Source organism: Protopterus annectens, chromosome 12.part0, assembly GCF_019279795.1.
Source record: "Protopterus annectens isolate FY-2018-M chromosome 12.part0, PAN1.0, whole genome shotgun sequence".
In the NCBI taxonomy this organism is placed as follows: domain Eukaryota; kingdom Metazoa; phylum Chordata; order Ceratodontiformes; family Protopteridae; genus Protopterus; species Protopterus annectens.
In genome coordinates this window covers 459,482,091-459,506,452 of record NC_056746.1, presented here as the reverse complement: position 1 = coordinate 459,506,452, position 24,362 = coordinate 459,482,091, and positions in this window count along the sequence as shown.

Below are 24,362 nucleotides of genomic sequence, written 5' to 3'. Positions count from 1 at the left end.
TTTGAATTGTTTTGTATTGAACATTCTCTTTGTTGCTATACGTTTTTCACCTAGCAGGGCCATCAGTAAAGATTGTCGTAATGTTTTAAAACAGTCATAGCTTTAAGTGAGTTATTTACTATCCATAAAAACCTGCCTTGTCTATGTGGCATCCTTATTATGTGTATTTGCCAATTACTGGTATTATGACTATACAATTTCTTGTCGAATGTAGAATGCAAAGTGACGTTTGAATGCCCCATACACGAAGAGGGAGGACCACTGGAAGCTAAAGCGTTTTCTAAAAGTTACCTTGAAACATCTCAGTTATTTTTTTCTTTATTGTAGGCATCCCAAAAGGAGTTATGAAAGAGTTTCTGGTAAACCATACAATGATTTATGACAGACTGATTGCCAAAACTGTCTTCAGGAAAGGTGGAACAACTCTAACTTTGACTGATGGCAATGTCATATTGGGAAGGAACACTTAAATCTGTTGGGTATGCCATTCTTTGAGAAGACAGTGCCAAAATCAACCAGTAGGATTAAAACCAGTTCTGTAAACAAGTTCACTGCCACAGTGAAGCAGTTTGAATGTCACAAGGCTGTACAAGCGGATGGTATCTCACCAGAAATGCTGAAGCTGCTTGACACTGTTGGAGTGATATGGCTAACAAGCCTTTGGTGAGGGAAATAGCACTGCCTTAGAAAAATGTGGTACTTGGTCTATGCCAGGATCCTGTCAGGGAGACGTTGTGTCATAGTTAGTCTATGCCAGGATACTGTCAGGGAGATGTTGTGTCATAGTTAGTCTATGCCAGGATACTGTCGGGGAGATGTTGTGTCATAGTTAGTCTATGCCAGGATACTGTCGGGGAGATGTTATGTCATAGTTAGTCTATGCCAGGATACTGTTGGGGAGACGTTGTGTCATAGTTAGTCTATGCCAGGATACTGTCGGGGAGATGTTGTGTCATAGTTAGTCTATGCCAGGATAGTGTCAGTGAGACGTTGTGTCATAGTTTTTCTATGCCAGGATCCTGTAAGTGAGACTTTGTGTCATAGCTGAGCCTCTGATTCAGGAAGACCAATACAGTACCCACCCTGACCATGGAACAGTGGATCGAATCTTTGTCAATGCAGGGGTTTTGAAAGTTCAACAGCATGCTTTATATTTGTTTTGTGGGCTTGGATAAAAGATATAAACATATATTTTAGAATGCCACAGGGTGCACTACAACAGTTAACAAGTTCTAGGATCAGTGCTGTAAGCCATTCTGTTCTTTTATTTGCAGAGTGAAAATCTTGTTCACATTCTCACAATTAGGTTGAATACATTCAAAGTTGGTATAAGTGTCTGTCAAGGTCATGTCTCATCTCCCTTCCTTTATATGGTTTTCACAGACAAGATTTCCAGCTTTGAAATTATTTATTTGGGGATTGTGGGGGTTACATCTTTGTTGTTTGCAGACAATATTGTCCTCATTGCCTCAGTTTGCTGTCTTCCCATACATGTACTGGAGAAATTTGCTGCCGAGTGTGAAGTGGCTGAGATGAAAATTTTTATTTTATTTTAATTTGAGTTTGTTAACCAGAGATGAGCACTGATCCCACTGGACCTATTTCAGTCTCAGCTGGGGAAACACAATAGGCACAAGATAATATATACAAAGAGAATGACAAAATGGAATTTGTATGGTTTATCATCATTATGTCAACTCCCAGGTGGTCGGGTCCACCTGCGTGATGTCCTACATCCCAAATGACAGAATGTCAAACACCAACATTGCCAACAGTCCTACCTTGCCCCCTTCTGGACCCATGGTAATGGTTGTTCTTGGGTCCAGGATAGTAGAGAGTATTGATGTTTGGTACTTGTGTCGGGTTTACCGGAATTTGGCAGTCTAATTTTCACAGAGGTGCTTTAACCATATTCCAACTCGACTGCCTGTGAGTTCACATTTTGATAGTAAACCTATATATATATATATATATATATATATATATATATATATATATATGCATATATATATAGTACAAAGTGAATATCATAGTTCATTTGACAGCATAAAGGCAATAGATAAATGATATTATATACAGAGCAACTGAAAAAATATAGTATATATGTGAGATAAATACAGAGTGGCATCAGGGTTGGCTGCTGATAGAATCACAATCAAAAATAAGAGTCAAAGCAAGGTATGCAGACAGAAGAAGGGAATGGAGATGTTAAGTTATATGACCAGACAGTTAGCAGTTACATTTTTATAGAGTCTTGAAATGTGCTTTTATTTGTGGATTGGAAAATGGGGTAAGATGGAGGATCTTTAAGAAAAGAAAGGAGAGATTCCCTTACTTTAGGACCAAAGTCTGAAAAGTGAAACCTAGTTTCTGGAGAGGACATGAGTGGTTGAGATGTCTAAGGTTATATGTTGGTGCATCTCTGAATAGTCTGAAAGCTAGTGGAGGAAAGGTGTCATTCTTCCTAAATTTGAACAGTTAAGAGGTAAGTAGAAAGTCAGCACAACACTTAGGTAGCCAGTTTTTTCAGTGGTTTTACAGCAGTGTTCATTTATTGGGGAGAGAGCAATGAGTATGCAAATGGCATTTAAAGTGAACTGAATAGTGGATATATTTTTAGAAGCTGTAGCAATTAGCTGGAGACAATACTGTAGCTGAGCCAGTAAGATACTTTTACCTATAAAATTTCTACAGGGTCTGGGAGATCCTATTAGCGCAGAATAGGAGAGAGTTGATTTTTGCGTATTTGTATAGTTCAGGTGGAGTTGGAAATTTAGGAAGGGGTCCAACCAAACTTCTAGATGTTTGAATAAAATGACATTTTCAATAGTGTTATTAAGACGAACAAGGATTTTCGTAGGCCTGTTAATAGAAGTGAGCTTTTGCCTAGTGCCAAAAAGCATAGTTTTTGTTTTAGAGGAGTTTAGTAGTAATTGTTTTTCACTGACCTGTTGAATAAGGGCATGAAAGTCAGCCTGAAGTTTGAGTTCAGGAAAAGAGACAGAATGGTTGGTGCATAATAGGACTATGTCCTCAGCATAAAGCAGGACAGGAAGATGGGATACGTCAAAAGGAAGTTTGTTAATGAAGATAGAAAAGAGGACACATGCTAGAATAGATATGAAGATAAAAAAGAGGAAACATGCCAGAATAGATATGAAGATAGAAAAGAGGTGACATGTCAGAATAGATATGAAGACAGAAAATAGGAGATGGGTCAGAATAGATATGAAGACAGAAAATAGGAGATGGGTCAGAATAGATATGAAGACAGAAAATAGGAGATGTGTCAGAATAGATATGAAGATAGAGAAAAAGGAGATGTGTCAGAATAGATCTTTGAAGGATACCTTTCTACAGAGGGACTGATGTAGAGATAGGCAAAATGAAATTAACTGAGAAGTGGCAGTCAGAGAGGTAGTTTTGAACCAGGCAGTGTGTCATTACTAATGCTTATTTCAGTAAGAAATATATGAAAGGCTCCAGTGAGGTCAATAAAATTGCTCCAATAATTAGGCCTTTGTCCATTCCAAGAAGAATGCTGTCCAGATAGCTGTGGATGCACTGCGACCAAACCAAAAACATGCTGCTTTTGAGAGAGAAGGTGGTATTGGTTGATGCACTGAGTGAGTTGCAAATAAAGTAATTTTTCCAGAATATTTCTTAAGCAGGGAGAATAGAAATGGGCCAAACATCTGATGGATTGGATTGATTGAGAAATCAATCAACATATCCAAATCAGTGGTCATGGTTCTCCCCTGGAAGGAATGGATTTCTATGTACAGGTAAACAGGTAACTCTTAATAGCTTACGTTTCTTGGGATCATACTTACTAGAATGCATAGAGAGGACTGGGACACTGACAAAAAGATGCTTCAGCGATAGCCATATCACAGGCACTGAAAAAGACTAGAGCTGAGACATTTATGCCTTAGAGCTTTTGTTAATGACTGAAAAGATGAGGTCACAGATATAATAGGTATAAATGAGGTTTGCTTGCACAGTTGCTGCATTCAGTCTGTGTGACAAAGCGAGAGCTCAGTAACTTAGGAGAGTCTTGGAGGTCCCCAGATCAGGTGTTTCTGATGCTATTTGTTTTATAGATGTGCAACAGAACCATAAGGGCTGGATCAGAGGCTGCTTTGAAGACGAAGCATAGATTGCCCCTCTGCAGTCTGTAGGAGATCATGTACAGGAATAAGGCTTTGCTGTAGTCTGCACATGACATGTTTTCTACACCCCCTATTGTTTTTGTGAGTAATCTCTCTCTGGATGCTCTGGTTGTTGCATATGCCTAGTCATATACATAACAAAGATGGCATTGTACTCAAGGATTGCGTTGCATACTAGGACATTAGTCACTCCTCAAACTGTGGCATTAGTAATTGTGATTACAAGAAAGATCATAATACAGGAGAGAGCGGAAGAATTAACTGCAGCAAAAATTGTCTGTATGATCACGACACTTCTTTAGAAATCAGAAGAATGGAGATAACAGCATAGGAATATATGATGAAGCTGACAGAAGAGGACCAGTAGCCTAAGTCCACCCATTTATTAGATTTATTCCCTATACAACTGTTGCTTCCCATCCCTACTTTACAGCTATTCCAGATCCCTTTAAATTCATCTGTAGACTTGCACTGTAACAATTTTTCTGTCAGTTTAATCCAGAGCTGTACTGTACCTTCTTGTCTGAAGAATTTCATTAACTTAGAAGTCATTCTTCCACATTCTAGAAGCCTCCTATGCAACTGCAATGTTCCACCATTCTTCTTTCTTAACTCCACCAGCCATTTAACAGTGCAGTGAATCCATACCATATGGCCCACTTCATTCTTTCCTCAAAATATCCTCTGCCTTTATCTATTCTTCATATAGCAGACCTCCTTTCCATTAATCATCTCCAGCACCTTCTTCTGCATACTGCATACTCCCAAACAGCATGCTATCCTTACCTTTTCAGCACCTCAGGATCTCTTCATTGATTAGAGATATGGTTTATTATGCCTTGTATGGCTGGAAAATCACATCAAATTCCATTGATCCTGACCCTTTACCTTACAATCCAAACTCCAGCTTGACTTCCTCTCTGCCTCTGTCATGGCTGAATTTAAGTGTGGTGATTATTTCTTGATTTTTCTTTTTCCTTGTTCCTCTCTAGATCCAGTCTCATATTCCGTGCATTATACCCAGCTTCTTCCAAAATTTCCTAGATTATACTTCCCTACATTAAATCTTAGACCCCCCCACCCCCCCCCATGCCTATGGCCCTATTTTACTTGGTCACACTGAAGGTATATTTGTCTACCCTGACACTACACTGATACTGACATCAACAAGCAAATAGGTGCATCCTTTTCTCCTACTCACACGATGAGACAGTATGTTCCTGGGAGATGGGAGGAAAGAGGAATATTATAAAAAACTTGCAGACATGGGGAAAGAATGAAAACTCCACACATGATGTGCCAACCCCGGAACCATGAGGCAGAGATCTTATGGGAAGAAACTATGCTGCCCTGAAAATACAACACTAAGCTGATTCTTAGCATTTCACTAGATATCCCACCTTTGTTCCCTATATGTAAACCAGTTGTCTGTCCACCTTACTAGATTAGGTCTTATCCAATGTCCTTTGTCTTTCCTACAAACATTCTGTGTGCCACAGTGTCATAGGACTTGAAGAATTCTAATTACACCACACCAAATGGACTCTGCTCAGTTGTGACCCACACACAGAAGTGCATTAAACTGGACTCATAGAACATGAAATGTGTGATACCATACTTTTATCTGTCTGACAAGTCATCAGTTTTCAGGAATTTAACTATTCTACTCTGCCAAACTCTGTCTGCCACTTTTCCATGGATAGAACTGATGTTAACTATGTATATAAGGTTTTACAAATTTGTTTAACTTGCATATACTGCATGTTTTTAGACATCAGCCCATCAGAAGAGGCAATACACACACACACACACACACACACATATATATATATATATATATATATATATATATATATATATATATATATATATATATACAGGGGCGGCTCATGGCATCGGACTGCCGGACTGCAGCCCCCTCAGCTAAAAAGAAGAAAATGTAACAAAAAATACCTTTTCTTGTGTGACAGTAGCAGATGTTTTTTTTTTTTTTTTTTTGTTTAAATGCGAAATTCGGGTTGCGGCGGTTTTAAATAGATTTTTTTTTTTGTTTTTATTGCAGCCCGGTGGAGTAATTAAGGCATCATTGTGATGCCCAGAAGTCTATGCGTTTCCAAACCTCATAGAATTGGAAGGGGCTCGGACTGCGACGTCCGCAGGCACATCATGACGTGCTTGCTGGGCTAAATGCTGCTGATTGGTTGTCGCTCTCTTCCCGGGCTTATTGTGCTGGGAAAAGAGCGAGAATCAATCAGATAGTCAGTTGTGGGCTTGTGGATTGATTCGTGACTGTGATTAAGGACCGATTTTATTAATTTATTTGGCATCGGATTTTAATTTTTTTTTTTATTTGGGTGGTAATATTTTGTCAGCTGTGCTGTGCAGCCTGTGCTAGCCTGAAGGAAGAACAGAAGAAGAAAGAAAAAGAAAGAAAAGAAGTTAGAAGAAGAACAGAGTGAAGGTGCAGAACTAAAGTAAGTATACTCTTTATTATGTTCCTTTGTAAATAAAGAGATAGTGACAGTTGCTACTTGCATTTAGTCAGTAAAGTAAGAAGTAACTCAATTTCAGGGTAACTCTTAAAAGTAGTAACTGAGTTCTTAAACTATTGTAATTATTGATTGACTGAAGGTCTTTTACTGGAGAGTAGTGCTACAGGGTCTCTTAGTGACAGACATTTTTCTGGTGCATGTAAAAAATTCTGTACAGTAATAAGTCATGAGAATGTTAAATAGTTGAGTTGTTCAAGCTGGTTCATTTGCTTCACATAGTCTTTTAGAAGGAAATGTAACTACTTTATTATAACAGGTGGAGAGTTTAGCTTTACGTGTAAGAATAGATGAGGCAAGAGATGAAAGAAGGCAGGTAGATGTTAGTGTTTGTCTTGCACCATCTTTCAGCTAGTGCTTGGGTCTACAGAGGAAGCTGAGTTTCTGGTATGTTTTTAGTGGCTTGCAATATGCATCTCTCAGATTTCAGTTTTTTTTTTGTCAATGTGGATGCCCAAAAGCTTTGTTTAGGTTAAAGTTTCATTTTTGTGTTTTTGGATGAGGTTATTTGAAAAGACTGTCTTTCAATTATTTTTTTTTTTTAGGGTTTTTTTTTTAGGTTTTCAAAAGTAGATTTGTATCTTTTAGCCAAGTTTCACTAGCAGTTAAAACATTTTGGGAGCTGTCCTGAAGTATTGGTAGGGATGGGGCTGCACAAATAAGGACTGACTAATCAGCATATTGAACTATGCTAGTGAGGTAGGTGGCAGTATGTAATTTGTTTATAAAAATGTTGAATAAGAGGGAACATAATATTGACCCTTTATGGGACTCCAACAGTGACTGGTAGAAGGGAAGACAGATTTTGTTTCTGACTGCTTACTGCCTGTCAGTCAGATAGGTATTGAATCATAAGGCAGAAGGCTGGGTGAGGCCAAGAAAAAAAAGTTCAGTAATATGTTAATGGGATGCAGTGTCAAATGTTTTTGATAAATGTAAAAATAGTGAAGATACCAGGTTACCCTCATTCCTATATTTGTTTATGATATTGGTGAAGTTGGGGTCAGCAGTAGGACTATGCTGGTTTTTGGAGCAAAGGTTGTTAGAGTCAATATATTGCGCAAGTTGTGAGTGGATGCATTTTATAGCACTTCTGACAGAGAAAATAGGGTGGAAAAAGGTCTATAGTTGGAAAAGTCTGTTGATGTGTGATATTTTGTAGTAGTTTTTTTCCAGATGGATGGGGGATATCTCAAAGATGTGAATTGGTTTATCATTATGGATACAGGGAAAGTTGCGGCATCAACTGCTGTTTTTAGGTATTCTGTTAAAAGTGGGTCAGCAGCTTTAGTTTTAGTTTCAGTAGACATTTTCTTATAGCAGAATTGATGACTGTGAGAAAGGAGAATGAATGTGACTGAAGAGGACAGGATGTGGTGAGAGACAGAGAGAGGTGACTTCTTATTGTTATTATTCAGATATAGTATTGTCTGTATAAATTAGGAGTTGGACTGAGATAGTATTGTCACTGGTGCTAGAAGTGAAAGGAGATGGAGTGGTAGTTTAGCCAGGATGTATTAGTTTGTTTAATAATGACCAAAAGAGCTTGGTGTCTATATTGGAGGTTTGTATATGTTTGTTTATCCAGTTTAATGCAGTGTTTAGCAATATTTCTGACAAGTCTCAACATATGAAATGCATTTTGTGTTCTACATATATTGAGATACAAATTTTAAAGAAAGAAAGGCTTGAAAGCTGCACAGCTTAGGGGACAAGGAAATTATTTTAATAGATTCCAAGACTAATAGATTGTTACTGTGCTAAGTAATGAAATCCTGTATCCAAATAGGACATTGAGGGCTAGGCATTTATAAGCTACCTCTGTCCATAAAGTACATGGGTGCCAGGCCTGGTGTAAATTCCCTGATCCATATCCATTGGTCTTGGTTGTGCTTAAATTGGGTAATAGACAAAGTCAGCTTCACATGGATGGAAAGCCTCTTCCATAGGAGGGGTAGTTTCTTGGACACATATCTGTCTCTCCTGCATGTTCTGTTTAAGTCACAGACAAAATTCAAGTCCCTAGACCATGTATTTCTGCCACTGTTTGACTTAAGAATATGCAGGAGATTCATAAGTTTGGGGTTTGCAGATGCCTTGCAATCCAGGTATAGATCACCCCTCAGCAAACTATAGGAGACTAAGTAGAGGGAAAGGGCTTCATGGTGCTGTGTGTAAGGCACATTTGTTACGCCTTTTATTGTTTTTGTAAGGAACCTTTGAGGGCACTCCAGTTGCTGCATATGATTGGTCAGGTATATACTGAAGGGTGCATTGTACTCTATGATTGGTCTGATAAAGGAATATTACAGTGGGCTAATGACCTCTTTGATCCTAGATGCCATGCACTTTATTTATTTATTTTTTATTTATTTAACATTTGTTGACTGGGAAAGTCCGACTGGGTTACACAGAGCCTGTTTTCAGCGGAGGCCCCGGGAGAAATGCTCCAGAAATGCTCACTTACTTAAAAGTTGTGCAACATATCAGCCAAAAGGTTGGCAATAGCCCCCAGTTCAGTGTGAGAGATGCCATTTATAATCACCTCTGCACATTGCTGTGCATTTCCCTTGAGGTTATGAACATTGCTGTAAAAATATTGTGGTTGTCCTTTGCCTGAGAAACTATTTTTTCTTCAAGTTTATCATTTGAAGTATTAATTAACCCTTTTAGCTGCCTGTTTAGATAGTTCAGGGTTTTTTTAGTATGTTGGGCTTTGTTCATCCTATGCTTAGCCAGGATTTTTTTGTTTTATTGTATAACCGGCCGGATATTGTGATTCCACTAGAGTGCCTTGCCTTTTGAGTTTGTCTCATACTTAATATGAGTGGACACAGCCTGCTCTGTGCAGCTATCAGTACGGTTGTACAGAGATTTTGTAAATAGCTCAGCATATGCTGTGGTGTTTACTGGATTTGATGGTGCTTCAAATTTAGCTTAGGTGTCATGTATTAGAGAGAAGTTAGATTTGGAATAGTTCCTAAAGGTTTTTGGTTTTATTGAGTCCCTGAGTTTCATTTTTATTTCAAGAAATATTGCCTTATGGTCAGATCTAATGAGCAAGGACATTACATTGGATGAGGAACATCACTCCCCCATGTTTCTGAGTACAAGGTCAAGGATGTTTACAACCCTTGTAGGAGAATGGACCAACTGTTACAAAATGTTGGTACTGTCGAAGCTTAGGAATTGCTGGGCCTGTGCAGTAAAAATCCATTACTTAATTAATTTTTATTTGGTGTATGAAGTCTATACTTTGCCTTTGCATTTATAAAGGACATGATTACATTATTTTAAGAGCTCATTACAGGCTTTACCTGCAAACTAAACAGAATGCCAATCTATCATGTGCGGTCCATATCCTGTGCAGTAATCCTTTAAGCAATGTATGTTGAGCTTGTTTCCTGTTTGCTTTTCATTTTTTACTTTAATCATGTTTTCCCCATGAAACAAGTAGATAGTTGTTGTCAGGCAGCAGGTCTTTTTTGGATAAGAAACATTTTTACAAGTGGGGGTAACACAGATATTGCTACTTTCACCATGTAACTTGGTACTTTAATAAAGCTGAATATAAATTATAATTAGAACTGGAGTACAAGGAGAAGTGGTTTGAGTTGAGTGCTGCTTCTTATTCTTATACTTGATTTTGACTGGCATTCCAGTAATGTATTTAAAAAGTAATTTATTTTTTCATGCCTCACAACCTTTTTGTTTCCATCTAGATATTAAGTAGGCTGTCATGCAGCCAATGGATTGAACTATGTTTTTTTCTTCTACACTTCATTTGTCTTGATTGGACTCTCATAATGATGGTTTGGCACCAAGGGCAGAGTATTTAATTAATTAAAGTTACAGTTGTTGTGGTTTTGAGCATAGCTCCTCCCCTTTCTAGTTGGCCACACCCATTCCCATTGACTCCACCCATTCAGCTGTCTCCTGCAGCCCCCCTTTGATTTGAAGTCACCAGCCGCCACTGTATATATATATATATATATATATATATATATATATATATATATATATATATGTATTATATCAGTACTTTGAATTGAAGGTGGCTTTAGACAAGGAAGAACAGGTCCTCCATCAGAAGTGTTGGACAGCCACAAAGAAAATAATTATATATATATATATATATATATATATATATATATATATATATATAAAATGCAGGCCCCACCCATGCACGAGGCACAAGGTTTGACCATCTACAAAATATTCAGTTGCTCAGCAGGTTGTTACTTAGTTGAAAGCAAAATGGGCTTTATTAGCTGTGTAAACATCTCCAAACCAGTTTATAAAATTAAACCAGACATTACTTTATTCATCCGTTAATTCTCAGGCTACCCACTTAATCCAATTCAGAGCTGATGAAGAGTCAGGATCTTTTCCTGCTTTTAGTAGGGGACAAGGCTGAGAAACTAATCCTGGACAGCACAACAACTCACTGAGAAGATAGATACACACATGTTTTACATATGGGAGAAAACTGGAGTACATTTTGCAAACCATTTGAAGTTAGGGATGCTGACTTGAATCTTCTTAAAATACAACAAGATCAAGTCCCAGTATCTTTAAATGTGATTTTACACTACATTTAGAAAGATCATAATACAGGAGAGAGCAGAAGAATTAACTGCAGCAAAAATTGTCTGTATGATCAGGACACTTCTTTAGAAATCAGAAGAACGGAGATAACAGCATAGGAATATATGATGAAGCTGACAGAAGAGGACCAGTAGCCTAAGTCCACCCATTTATTAGATTTATTCCCTATACAACTGTTGCTTCCCATCCCTACTTTACAGCTATTCCAGATCCCTTTAAATTCATCTGTAGACTTGCACTGTAACAATTTTTCTGTCAGTTTAATCCAGAGCTGTACTGTACCTTCTTGTCTGAAGAATTTCATTAACTTAGAAGTCATTCTTTCACATTCTAGAAGCCTCCTATGCAACTGCAATTTTCCACCATTCTTCTTTCTTAACTCCACCAGCCATTTAACAGTGCAGTGAATCCATACCATATGGCCCACTTCCTTCTTTCCTCAAAATATCCTCTGCCTTTATCTATTCTTCATATAGCAGGCCTCTTTTCCATTAATCATCTCCAGCACCTTCTTCTGCATACTGCATACTCCCAAACAGCATGCTATCCTTACCTTTTCAGCACCTCAGGATCTCTTCATTGATTAGAGATATGGTTTATTATGCCTTGTATGGCTGGAAAATCACATCAAATTCCATTGACCCTGACCCTTTACCTTACAATCCAAACTCCAGCTTGACTTCCTCCCTGCCTCTGTCATGGCTGAATTTAAGTGTGGTGATTATTTCTTGATTTTTCTTTTTCCTTGTTCCTCTCCAGATCCAGTCTCATATTCTGTGCATTATACCCAGCTTCTTCTAAAATTTCCTAGATTATACTTCCCTACATTAAATCTTAGACCCCCCCCCCTCCGTGCCTATGGCCCTATTTTACTAGGTCACACTGAAGGTATATTTGTCTACCCTGACACTACACTGATACTGACATCAACAAGCAAATAGGTGCATCCTTTTCTCCTACTCACACGATGAGACAGCATGTTCCTGGGAGATGGGAGGAAAGAGGAATATTATAAAAAAACTTGCAGACATGGGGAAAGAATGAAAACTCCACACATGATGTGCCAACCCCGGAACCATGAGGCAGAGATCTTATGGGAAGAAACTATGCTGCCCTGAAAATACAACACTAAGCTGATTCTTAGCATTTCACTAGATATCCCACCTTTGTTCCCTATATGTAAACCAGTTGTCTGTCCACCTTACTAGATTAGGTCTTATCCAATGTCCTTTGTCTTTCCTACAAACATTCTGTGTGCCACAGTGTCATAGGACTTGAAGAATTCTAATTACACCACACCAAATGGACTCTGCTCAGTTGTGACCCACTCACAGAAGTGCATTAAACTGGACTCATAGAACATGAAATGTGTGATACCATACTTTTATCTGTCTGACAAGTCATCAGTTTTCAGGAATTTAACTATTCTACTCTGCCAAACTCTGTCTGCCCCTTTTCCATGGATAGAACTGAAGTTAACTATGTATATAAGGTTTTACAAATTTGGTTAACTTGCATATACTGCATGTTTTTAGACATCAGCCCATCAGAAGAGGCAATACACACACACACACACACACACACACACACACACTCACACATATATATATATATATATATATATATAGATATATATAGATAGATATATATAGATAGATATATTATATCAGTACTTTGAAGGTGGCTTTAGACAAGGAAGAACAGGTCCTTCATCAGAAGTGTTGGACAGCCACAAAGAAAATAATTATATATATATATATATATATATATATATATATATATATATATATATATATATATATATAAAATGCAGGCCCCACCCATGCACGAGGCACAAGGTTTGACCATCTACAAAATATTCAGTTGCTCAGCAGGTTGTTACTTAGTTGAAAGCAAAATGGGCTTTATTCGCTGTGTAAACATCTCCAAACCAGTTTATAAAATTAAACATTACTTTATTCATCCGTTAATTCTCAGGCTACCCACTTAATCCAATTCAGAGCTGATGAAGAGTCAGGATCTTTTCCTGCTTTTAGTAGGGGACAAGGCTGAGAAACTAATCCTGGACAGCACAACAACTCACTGATTAGATAGATACACACATGTTTTACATATGGGAGAAAACTGGAGTACATTTTGCAAACCATTTGAAGTTAGGGATGCTGACTTGAATCTTCTTAAAATACAACAAGATCAAGTCCCAGTATCTTTAAATGTGATTTTTACACACTACATTTTAATAATGAGAAGGCTGAATGAGTCACTGTATGCTTAATCCAGTCTGCAGTCTCAGCAGGAAACATTTTATTGAAAATTCAGCAGATGACTAATTAAACTTGTCAGCCACTAGACTTCAGACTGATTGAAAATGAAAACTTGCCAGAAAATTATGTTTCTAGTATTAATAAAAAGGTTACAGTTTGTGGCACACAATAATATCGAGACACAAAGATAATTCCTCATTCTAGTGGGGCAATATTTCATGGAAGTCTTGTGGACCCCACTATCCAGTCATGTGTGCCCTACAAAGAAGCAGACCTGACTATAAGCAGCTCAATAACATGCCATTTTTCTAGCAAAAAAAGACAAAAATGACAGGACAACATGAGCCTCTCCCAACATGGGAAAATCACAGAAAGCAATCTCAGATATATAAGCAACATAAACAGCAGGAGGCTATACTGGAAGATATGAGACTAGGAATCAGGTGACCAAGGAGGAAGGCACAGAGACGCTACATTAAAATGTGTGCATTTCACATTAAATACTTATTTTTAGGAAGGTCCAAGTTGTCTGGGTGATCTCCTACAGCTACAGGATTTACAGGTGCCTAAGGCTGACTATGAGTAGGCTCGAGGTGGATGCCCTGATTATGCACAGAAGGTACCTTAGCTGCAAAACAATTTAAAAAGAAGCAATGTGAGCTAACAACTGTAACTATTTCACTAATGTTCTGCTCATCCAGTCATTATCCTGATACCAATACAGCTATTAGTGAAACATATGGTGAAGTACAGACTAATGGAGGGGTATGGTTATATTGATAATTGTACACCCCCAGATCAATGTCTGGGGTATTACTGTTTGCCAGCAAAGCTCTCAGTTAATTAATCAGTGTTTCTGTCCTCACTTATGATCGTTAGCTTTGGGTAATGACATAAAGGAAGAGACCACAGATACAAGCAGTGACAATTAAGTTTCTGTGTAGTGTTGTTGAGTTCAATGTCCTTGACAGACTGAGGACTTTAATAAAGCAGGACAATTTCAGAATTGATCCACTGTTTATCTAGACTGAGAAAAGGAAGTTGAGGTGCTTTTGGTTCCTACAGAGGATGGCCTTCTGAGTCCCTCCTGATAGAGGTGTACTTGGCACACACCATTTGGGAAGTCCCACTGGTGAATGCAGAGCATGATGGAGAGATTATACTCCTTAGCTGCCCTGGGAATATCTCAGTATCCCTAAAGATGAGCTGGGGGTTTCTCCTAGGAATGGGGAAGCCTGGTCTGCCTTACTCAGCTTGTTACTATCCCAACTTTAACAACATAGCTAGTTTAGAAAGTGGATTGATGGATGGAAGGATATCTCCTACACCTTCGAGAAAGATATAAAAACTCAGCAAAAGCATCTGAAATGCTTTATTGTATAAAGTTCGTAGGTTCATAGGAGGTTACTAGGTTATTGGCCCAAGGGCCTTTATAAGCCTAGTCATGTTATACCCTTGTTCCGTTATTGACCAAGTTTTATGGCCTATATTTGCAGAGTGAGTCTATATCAACACCAACTACCCTTATCCAAGAGGGGCATAGGTGACACCCCTGGCATAAATTTATGGTCTTCCATCCAGTTGTTTAAGTTGTCTAAGTTAAGCATAAATAGGGTCATTGAGGAGCTCTGTTTTTTTATGGGTGACCACGGTGGTGCAGCAGTTTGTGTTGCCACCTCACAGCAAGAGGTTCTCCGGTTTGATTCTCAGCTGGGGAGCCTTCTGTGCGGAGTCTGCATGTCCTCCCTGTGGTCGCATGGGTTTCCTCCGGGTGCTCCGGTTTCCTCCCACATCCCAAGGACATGTAGTAGGTGGATTGGACACTCTAAATTGGCCCTAGGTGTGAGTGTGTGCATGTGTGTGCCTTCTGTGGAAGGTTGGGCGCCAGGCTGGCAACTCGACACCGTAAAACTCCACTGCCAATCATGAGCAGACAGATGATCCACTCTAGCAACCCCTAACTGGGAAAAGCCGAAAGAAGAAGAACAAGAGGAGCTCTGTTTTATGTGAAATAGGAGTTTGTTCCAGAGGAGTGGCAATCTCTGGGAGACATATCTGTCTCTCCAGCTGTGTCTGACATGGATCCATTGGGATCAGTCCACTACAATGGTAATTAAATAGATAAATAAATAGATACATCACCATTAGCATTAATTTGCAGGTTCAGGTTTAAGTTAGACTTCTTTTGTCTTCTCTGTCATGACAGTTGCTGTTGGTACTCACATCCTGTTATAATTTAAATTTGTCTGTTTTACTGATGTAGTAGCTGATTGTTATAACCAGCTCATTTTATTTCCTACCACTTTATTTTTTGCAGTTTTTGCCATTATTACTTTATCATAATTTAACACAATACTAAATGTTAGTTATCTCTGAAATATCTGCAGAATGAATAGGCTATGCCTAATTTGTACTGCCAAAGTAAAAAGAATAAAAACTCCCTGTGATAAATTTTTGGCCAGTGTTATTTATTTTAGCATGTGTTAGCTAAGTAAGTAGGTTGGTCCATGAACCCTCTTCAGTCACAGACCAGGCCACAAAAGAGCAAGGATGGATATTTTACATGTATATGTATATCTATATGGATAATTTAGTGTAATTAATTAACCAACATGCTATGCTTTTGGGAGGTGGAAAGAAAATAAAGTTCCTAAAGACAAGCCATGCAAAACTCCACATAGATGCAGGCTTGAACTTCTGGACTTGGAGGTATGAGACAGTATTTCTTACAGTTCCTTATTGAAATGACAGCATTTGTAAAACCAAGTGCTGACAGAGTGGAAAACAAAAGACTAAAATTGCAGGAAAATAGTAAATCTCAAACAAGTCCCACACACACCCGGAATACCAACCAATCATGTGACAACTCAGATCACCATACCTTGGAGAAGAGGGAATATTCCAAGAAATGGTCATCTCAAATTTGGTATACAGAAGTCCATTTTTTCAGCCATTTATTCTCTGCATTTTGAGACACAGAGCTTCCGACATTTTAAATGGTTACCTAATTCTGCCACTGTTTTATCATGCTACCCATATTAACAACTTAACTTTCATAGTTTGGTTGCCTAAGCCCTGGCTCTTAAAACAATGTTAACAATTCTGCTGCATATAGAACAAAACTGGAAATAATTACTTTCTTGCACATGGGTAAGGCAAGTTCTGCACATCTAAGATATAGCTAATCACTTTTCATTTGCAGAATTATTCTACTAATGCTTCTAGATTTCCAACACAAGAAGCCTACATTGTTTTTTTCTGTGCAAGTCAGAGGCTAAATCCATTCTGTTGCCAAAAACAGACACTGAAACTTTTGCCTAATCCCTCTAACATACTTAAAAAGCCATTTATTAAAGGACAAAGGTCAGCCTTCTGCAAAAGAAGCAGATAATTAATGTCCTCACTGCACTGCTATTTCCTGTGAAACAAGTCACCGTCTTCCACCATCAGTGAACAGCCATTTGAGATGCATGCTTTAAACTAAATATTCCATTCAGTATTGGCATTCTTTTATTAATGATCAAAATAACTGCAAAATAATGAGCTCATCCTTCCCTTTTTGAAAGCATATCTAGCTCCTGGAGAAGGATTATGTCAGGTCTACATTTCCTGATGAACAGAAGCAATCTCATATTACTGCAAATACATAAGCCTTATTGTCCTGTGTTGGATTTTATAAACTAACCACTTTCAAACGTTTAAAGTGACTGGCTTTTGAAATGTACACAGTGTGATCTCCAGAGTTTTATAAATTGTGTCAGACTCTGCGTTCTATGTTAAACCTGAATTTATTTTGCAGTCAGAACCATTATTAAAAACTGACATTAAATAAATTACTACAAGGTGTAAACTGCTAAAACAACATCTTGTTTGTCACATTAAGTAGTGAGTTCTAGGGAAGCTGATTTCTTTGGCACTAAAACTTGTTATGATGTTGTTTGAAGGTGTTGACAACTCACACGTATTAAAAATGAAATAAGTAATATCAGCACACATGCCTGTGTCAATGACTAGGCAGCTGGCCGCATAGCTATGTGTTCATGTATAAGGAAACATTTAAACATTAATTTATACAAGTGAATGTGTGAGAAATGCGAGACAGAGGGATGTGCACTCTATGGACCAGAAGCCATAGAGGTCAAGTAGCAGCAGGATAACCTTCTGGCCAGTTTAGTTCCGCATCAGGAAACTGGTTCCCAAAATGTTTAAGTGCATGCTGACCATGACCCAGCCGTCAATCATAAGTCAATTGAAGGAAGAGCTCCTGATCCTGCTCTGATGGTCAGAATTCTGCCCTAAGCTGTCACTCACTGCACAGTTATGCACCACCCAGCTGTCCATCTGCCTTTCAGAAACTGATTTCTGGCGGACCAGTTTTGCCATCAGAAGGTCAGGTTCAGACTCCAGCTTAACACAAAAGGCATTAAAAACTCTTAAAGGTCTCGCTGTTTGTGCTGGATATATATATTTTTTTTTACATTAGCCAGAGAGGGTTAGTTACAATAATTTGGTCTATAATGTCTTCAATTATTATGACAGCCTGAGCAAATCACTACTTAAGTTAACAAATAGTTTAATCAGTTATCTTACATAATTAGTTTTTTCTGGAATCTATAGAAGTGCAATTGCAATGGCATTTTTTGATATTGTGTTTGTATCTTTATTCTATGGCTCTAATAGCAGTTTTAAATTCAAAGACTCGTAAGTGTGAACACCAGGATAGTGACACAGACTGGATGAAAAAGGTGATTTACATATACTAATTCCAAAATAGCTATGCCTCATAGCAAGGGTGTGGAGGCGCAGCCCCCTACATTGGGTGGTGCAGGGGACATCCTCTGCAATAAATATAACTTGAAAGGAGAACAGCAATTGTCAACATTTTCTGTTTTCTCTCAGTTTTATTAATTTTTTTTCATTATTCTCAGACACAACATCACAAAAAGATAAAGCATGTCAGGAACATCTTGTTAATATACAATATCTTGAATGGAAATGTTCTTATAGCTGTACAGGGGAATAGGCTCTATTGATGTGAACCTTGACCCATATTCACAGATGACAGACTTGTGCAATTGTTCATGCTGCTTGTTCTCAACCCTGAGGTACAGAGTTCAGTTCTGACTTACAGATGTTGCCCAGAAAAAGTCAAAATGTATTCCCTGTTGTATCACCTAAATTACTCTACAACAAGACCATGTAGATAATATAAGTTGGCCCAGTCAGGTGAGATGTTTAACAATGACTTTACTACACTGTTTGTTACAGGAAAGGAACCACAAGCCAGATATAGGCTCAAACAGCCCTTGGCATCTACATTAGCATTTAGATACCCTATTTTCCTTAATGCCTTAGTTATATAGTCATGTAGGCAAATGCTAACTGTAACTGATAATATTTGGTTACAGAGCACTAGTGTGTAAGTAAAAGTACTTTTCAGTTGTTGGTGACTGTTTTCATATTTCAAAGGTACTGCAAGATGATGTTTGTGTTTCAGAAACTGGCAGCATTTTAACTTAATACAGCTAACACTATAATGATTTTTAGATTTCAGATTCATTTTTTTTTAATTTGTGAGATACTCTTCCCACTTCACAGCCTCACTCTCTGAGGAGGTCTCCCTGAGTCCTATGAATAGCATCTCTTGGGCCCTATGGAGGTGCATCTGTGACCTCTGAGGCAAACAGACAAACAGGCAAATTCAACTCTGAAACAGACTGCTCCACTGGGGGTACTATTAGTTTTGTACCTATGTCCTCTGACTGTGGGGAATGAGCATATGATTATCCATTCATCTTGCAACCTGATAATGGTCATTCATCCCTTTTGAGACATTGAGTGCCATCCATTCTTAAATGTCATTCACTGGTCATCCATCAGTCATTGAATATGAAGTTAGTTATCCATCCTTCTTTAGGCATGGCTTTAGTCATCTATCCATTATTTTGTATGGCACTGGTCATTCATCAATTACTGGGTTAGGTAAAGGAAATGTGGTGATCATTATTTTATCACTGGTAAGATATTGGTGGTCATCCTTCCACCACTGGGTAAGGTGGTGGTCATCCTCCCATCACTGGTTAAGGTGCTCACCAGACTTTCATCACTGGTTAACATGATGGTGGTCATCCTTCTGTCACTGAGTACTCAACAGTCTTCTATTACTAAGCAAGTTACTCATCATCCTTCCATCACTGGGTAGGGTGGTGGTCATCTTTCCATCACTGGGTAAGGTGGTGGTCATCTTTCCATCAATGGGTAAGGTGGAGGTCATCTTTCCATCACTGGGTAAGGTGGTGGTCATCTTTCCATCACTGGGTAAGATGGTGATCATCCTTCTATCACTGGGTAAGGTGGTGGTCATCTTTCCATCACTGGGTAAGGTGGTGGTCATCTTTCCATCACTGGGTAAGGTGGAGGTCATCTTTCCATCACTGGGTAAGGTGATGGTCATCTTTCCATCACTGGGTAAAGTGGTGGTCATCCTTCCATCACTGGATAAGGTGGTGGTCATCTTTCTATCACTGGGTAAAGTGGTGGTCATCCTTCCATCACTGGGTAAGGTGGTGGTCATCTTTCCATCACTGGGTAAGGTGGTGGTCATCTTTCCATCAATGGGTAAGGTGGAGGTCATCTTTCCATCACTGGGTAAGGTGGTGGTCATCTTTCCACCACTGGGTAAGGTGGTGGTCATCCTTCCATCACTGTGTAAGGTGGTGGTCATCTTTCCATCACTGGGTAAGATGGTAGTCATCCTTCTATCACTGGGTAAGGTGGTGGTCATCTTTCCATCACTGGGTAAGGTGGTGGTCATCTTTCCATCACTGGGTAAGGTGGAGGTCATATTTCCATCACTGGGTAAGGTGATGGTCATCTTTCCATCATTGGGTAAGGTGGTGGTCATCCTTCCATCACTGTGTAAGGTGGTGGTCATCTTTCCATCACTGGATAAGATGGTGGTCATCCTTCTATCACTGGGTAAGGTGGTGGTCATCTTTCCATCACTGGGTAAGGTGGTGGTCATCTTTCCATCACTGGGTAAAGTGGTGGTCATCCTTCTATCACTGGGTAAGGTGGTGGTCATCTTTCCATCACTGGGTAAAGTGGTAGTCATCCTTCCATCACTGGGTAAGGTGGTGGTCATCTTTCCATCACTGGGTAAGGTGGTGATCATCCTTCCATCACTGGGTAAGTTGGTGGTCATCTTTCCATCACTGGGTAAGGTGGTGGTCATCTTTCTATCACTGGGTAAGGTGGTGGTCATCTTTCCATCACTGGGTAAGGTGGTGGTCATCCTTCCATCACTGGGTAAGGTGGTGGTCATCTTTCCATCATTGGGTAAGGTGGTGATCATCCTTCCATCACTGGGTAAGGTGGTGGTCATCCTTCCATCACTGGGTAAGGTGGTGGTCATCTTTCCATCACTGGGTAAGGTGGTGGTTATCCTTCCATCACTGGGTAAGGTGGTGGTCATCTTTCCATCACTGGGTAAGGTGGTGGTCATCTTTCCATCACTGAGTAAGATGCTTATCATCATCGGATAAGCTGGTGGTCCTCTTTCCACCACTGGCTGAGTTTGCAGTATTCTTCCACCACTGGGTAAGATACTCACCAACCTTCCATTACTGGGTATGGCAGTGGCTTGTTCACATCATTAGGCATGGCTTTGGTCATGCATCCTTCAGTGGGAATGGTGTTGGTCATCAAGCTCCCCATTAAATATATTCATCTTGTAGTTTATGTTACACCATTTTGTACAAGTGCAAGTCTAAAATCAGTGTTTTTTATTGCATTAACAGTACCTTGATCTTACCTTCAGAGGCCACTTTTTCACCAGTATAAACCTTTAATAATACTTTTGACTTTTCAGTGGTATGGCAAAAGTCAATTAATTATACTCCATGAGACAAATAATATACAACGCCTCTGCAGCCGATTCTATTTTCCGTATCCTGAGGTGACCACATGTCTTGAAGCCATTTTTGGTAATAACATGTACTTTTAAACAATGCTTCCAGATTTTGCACTATTTCCTGTTCCTTCAGAATCAATATCACTGTCTATCTTGCCCACTTTTTGCAGACTAGATGTTTCCATGTAATTTTCTCTGCTATGTGTTTAGCACATGTACTCTTTCTTACCACATCTTTTGCATACTCTTTAAGCATGGCCTTATTACAGCATTTCCTTGTATTTCTGCTTGAACCAACAATTGCTGGCACTATGTGATAACCTGCCATAACAAAAACACGGTTACTTCTGTGTGTGCATGTGTGTGTGTGTGTGTGTGTGTGTGTGTGGGGGTGTGTGTGTGTGTGTGTGTATTTACTAGTTAACTTAGTAATACTGCACTTCACCTTACCTTGTTAACACTATCTAGTATCTTTTGCGGCTCATTCCATGGACAATCTATTGTTAACATCTTTGAGCTTTGGAATGTCACTCCTTTGGCAACCTACATGCCTCTTTACATTCCAGAACATTTTTTAAAAAATCAAGTTAAAAAGCATAAGGCACACAAACGTAAATATCTTATGAAAATGAAATGCTACTAAAAGGGTACAAAACAGTAATATTACCAGTAAAAAGTCTTTATTACAGTTATAATAGTGCTTTCATAGCATTTACATTAATATTGTAATATATTATAATGCACACAAACCCAGAATCTGTCAGAAACTATTACAGCTTAGATGTCTCCTTAATAAAACACTGACTCATTTGTGATCAGCTCACATAACACAATGCACAAATGAGGGGAAACCCCATGAATGTCAGAATCATTGTAAAACAGAAAAACAGAACAAGAAACAGTTTATTTTCTCTTTTTTTTTTTTTGTGCAGTGTGCCTCCTGTAGCCCTAATGTGGAGGGCTGCACCCTCCAAACCTCTGATATTTATAAATACTCTCAGGTTGCACCATTATCAGGAAAAAGAAATCCCCTGTACACTGGCAAGTCAACTTTCTGAAAAAGCCTGACAGAAGCATATGAACATCAATCACTTGTGTTTTGTAAACAGTCCTGGCTCACAACCTAAACACTTACTGTCAAGACACTTTTGGTCAGACAGATTTGAGCTTTTACAAAGTAGTAAGAAATTCTTTTATGATTGCTCCTTTATTGAAAACGTGTACAATATGAAAAATCATGCAGATTTGTTTAATTAATATAAACATCATTGAATATCCCTCAAAATGTATAACCTACAGTAAAAATATTACTGTAAATTTTCTTTAATATCATCTAATGTTTTATATGATGGTCTTGCAATAGTTTGTAAGCCGCTTTTTGGAAACATTAAAGTACATATAGAAATTCTGTATATTTTCATAATTACTACTAATCAATTAGCAATATCTCCAGTGTGCACCATACAGGGACTGTGACAATGTATTTTGTCACATTCTCACCATGACATTTCCCACATGACCTTAATGACATGTGGCACTCTCAGTTAAGAAAACATGAAGTCAGGTATGAAAATATGAATAAAAATATGAATAACAAGTGACAAACAGAGATTAATATTGCCACTACTGGATATTCTAGACTAACAATATCAGACATTTTGTTGCATGCACCTCATCCTTTCTTGTGTTGTGTACTATGCAAACAATAATGCCCAACAGGGTCTGTATTACAGGGTAGAAATGGACAACCTAGGTGTGCTGCGAGGCCAGTGTCACAAGTAGATAGTCTCCCCATTCCTAGATGATTACTTATTTCCCTTTAACATCCATCACCGAGGGCACCGTAGTACTTAGAAAATTGTTCATTTGTTTTGTATTTGTTTTATTTTTAGTATATATAATACATTTATATACATTTTGAAGTAAAATAATTCCTTCCATAATGATTGAAAGCTACTATAGAAAATGTAATTTCTGTTGGGGGAAGGAATTTGCATCTAAAATAGAAGTTATGCAAGTATTTAATAATGCCTGCCCACATACACACACACACACACACACACAAAGACAGTCACATACATATGCATATATATATATATATATATATATACATACAGTGGCTATAAAAAGTTTACACACCCCTGTTAAAATTGTGATCTAAAAAAAATAAGACCAAAATAAATCATTTCAAAACTGTTCCCACCTTTAATGTGACCTATAACCTGTACAATTCAGTTAAAAACCAAACAAATCTGTTAGGGAAAAAATATAAAAAATAAAAAATGTACAATACGCTGGTTGCATAAGTGTGCACACCCCTAAACTAATACTTTGTTGAAGCACCTTTTAATTTAATTACATCATTCAATCTTCTTGGGTACACACCTGGCATCAGTTAAAAAGACTGATTAACCCCAAATAAAGTTCAGCTGTCCTAGTAGGATTTTCCTGACATTTGCTCAGTTGCCTGCTACAGCAAAAGCCATGGTTCGCAGACAGCTTACAAAGCATCAAAGGGATCTCATTGTTGAAAGGTATCAGTCAGGAGAAGGGTACAAAAAAAATTCCACAGCATTGGATATACCATGGGACACAGTGAAGACAGTCATCAAAAAGTGGAGAAAATATGGGACAACAATGACATTGCAAAGAACTAGACGTCCCTCCAACATTGATGAAAAGACAAGACAAAAACTGGTCAGGAAGGCTACCAAGAAACCTACAGCAACACTAAAGGAGCTGCAAAAATTTCTGGCAAGTACTAGCTGTGTACTACATGTGACAACAATCTCCCATATTCTCCATATGTCTGGGCTATGAGGTAGGGTTGCAAGACGGAAGCCTTTTCTTACACAGA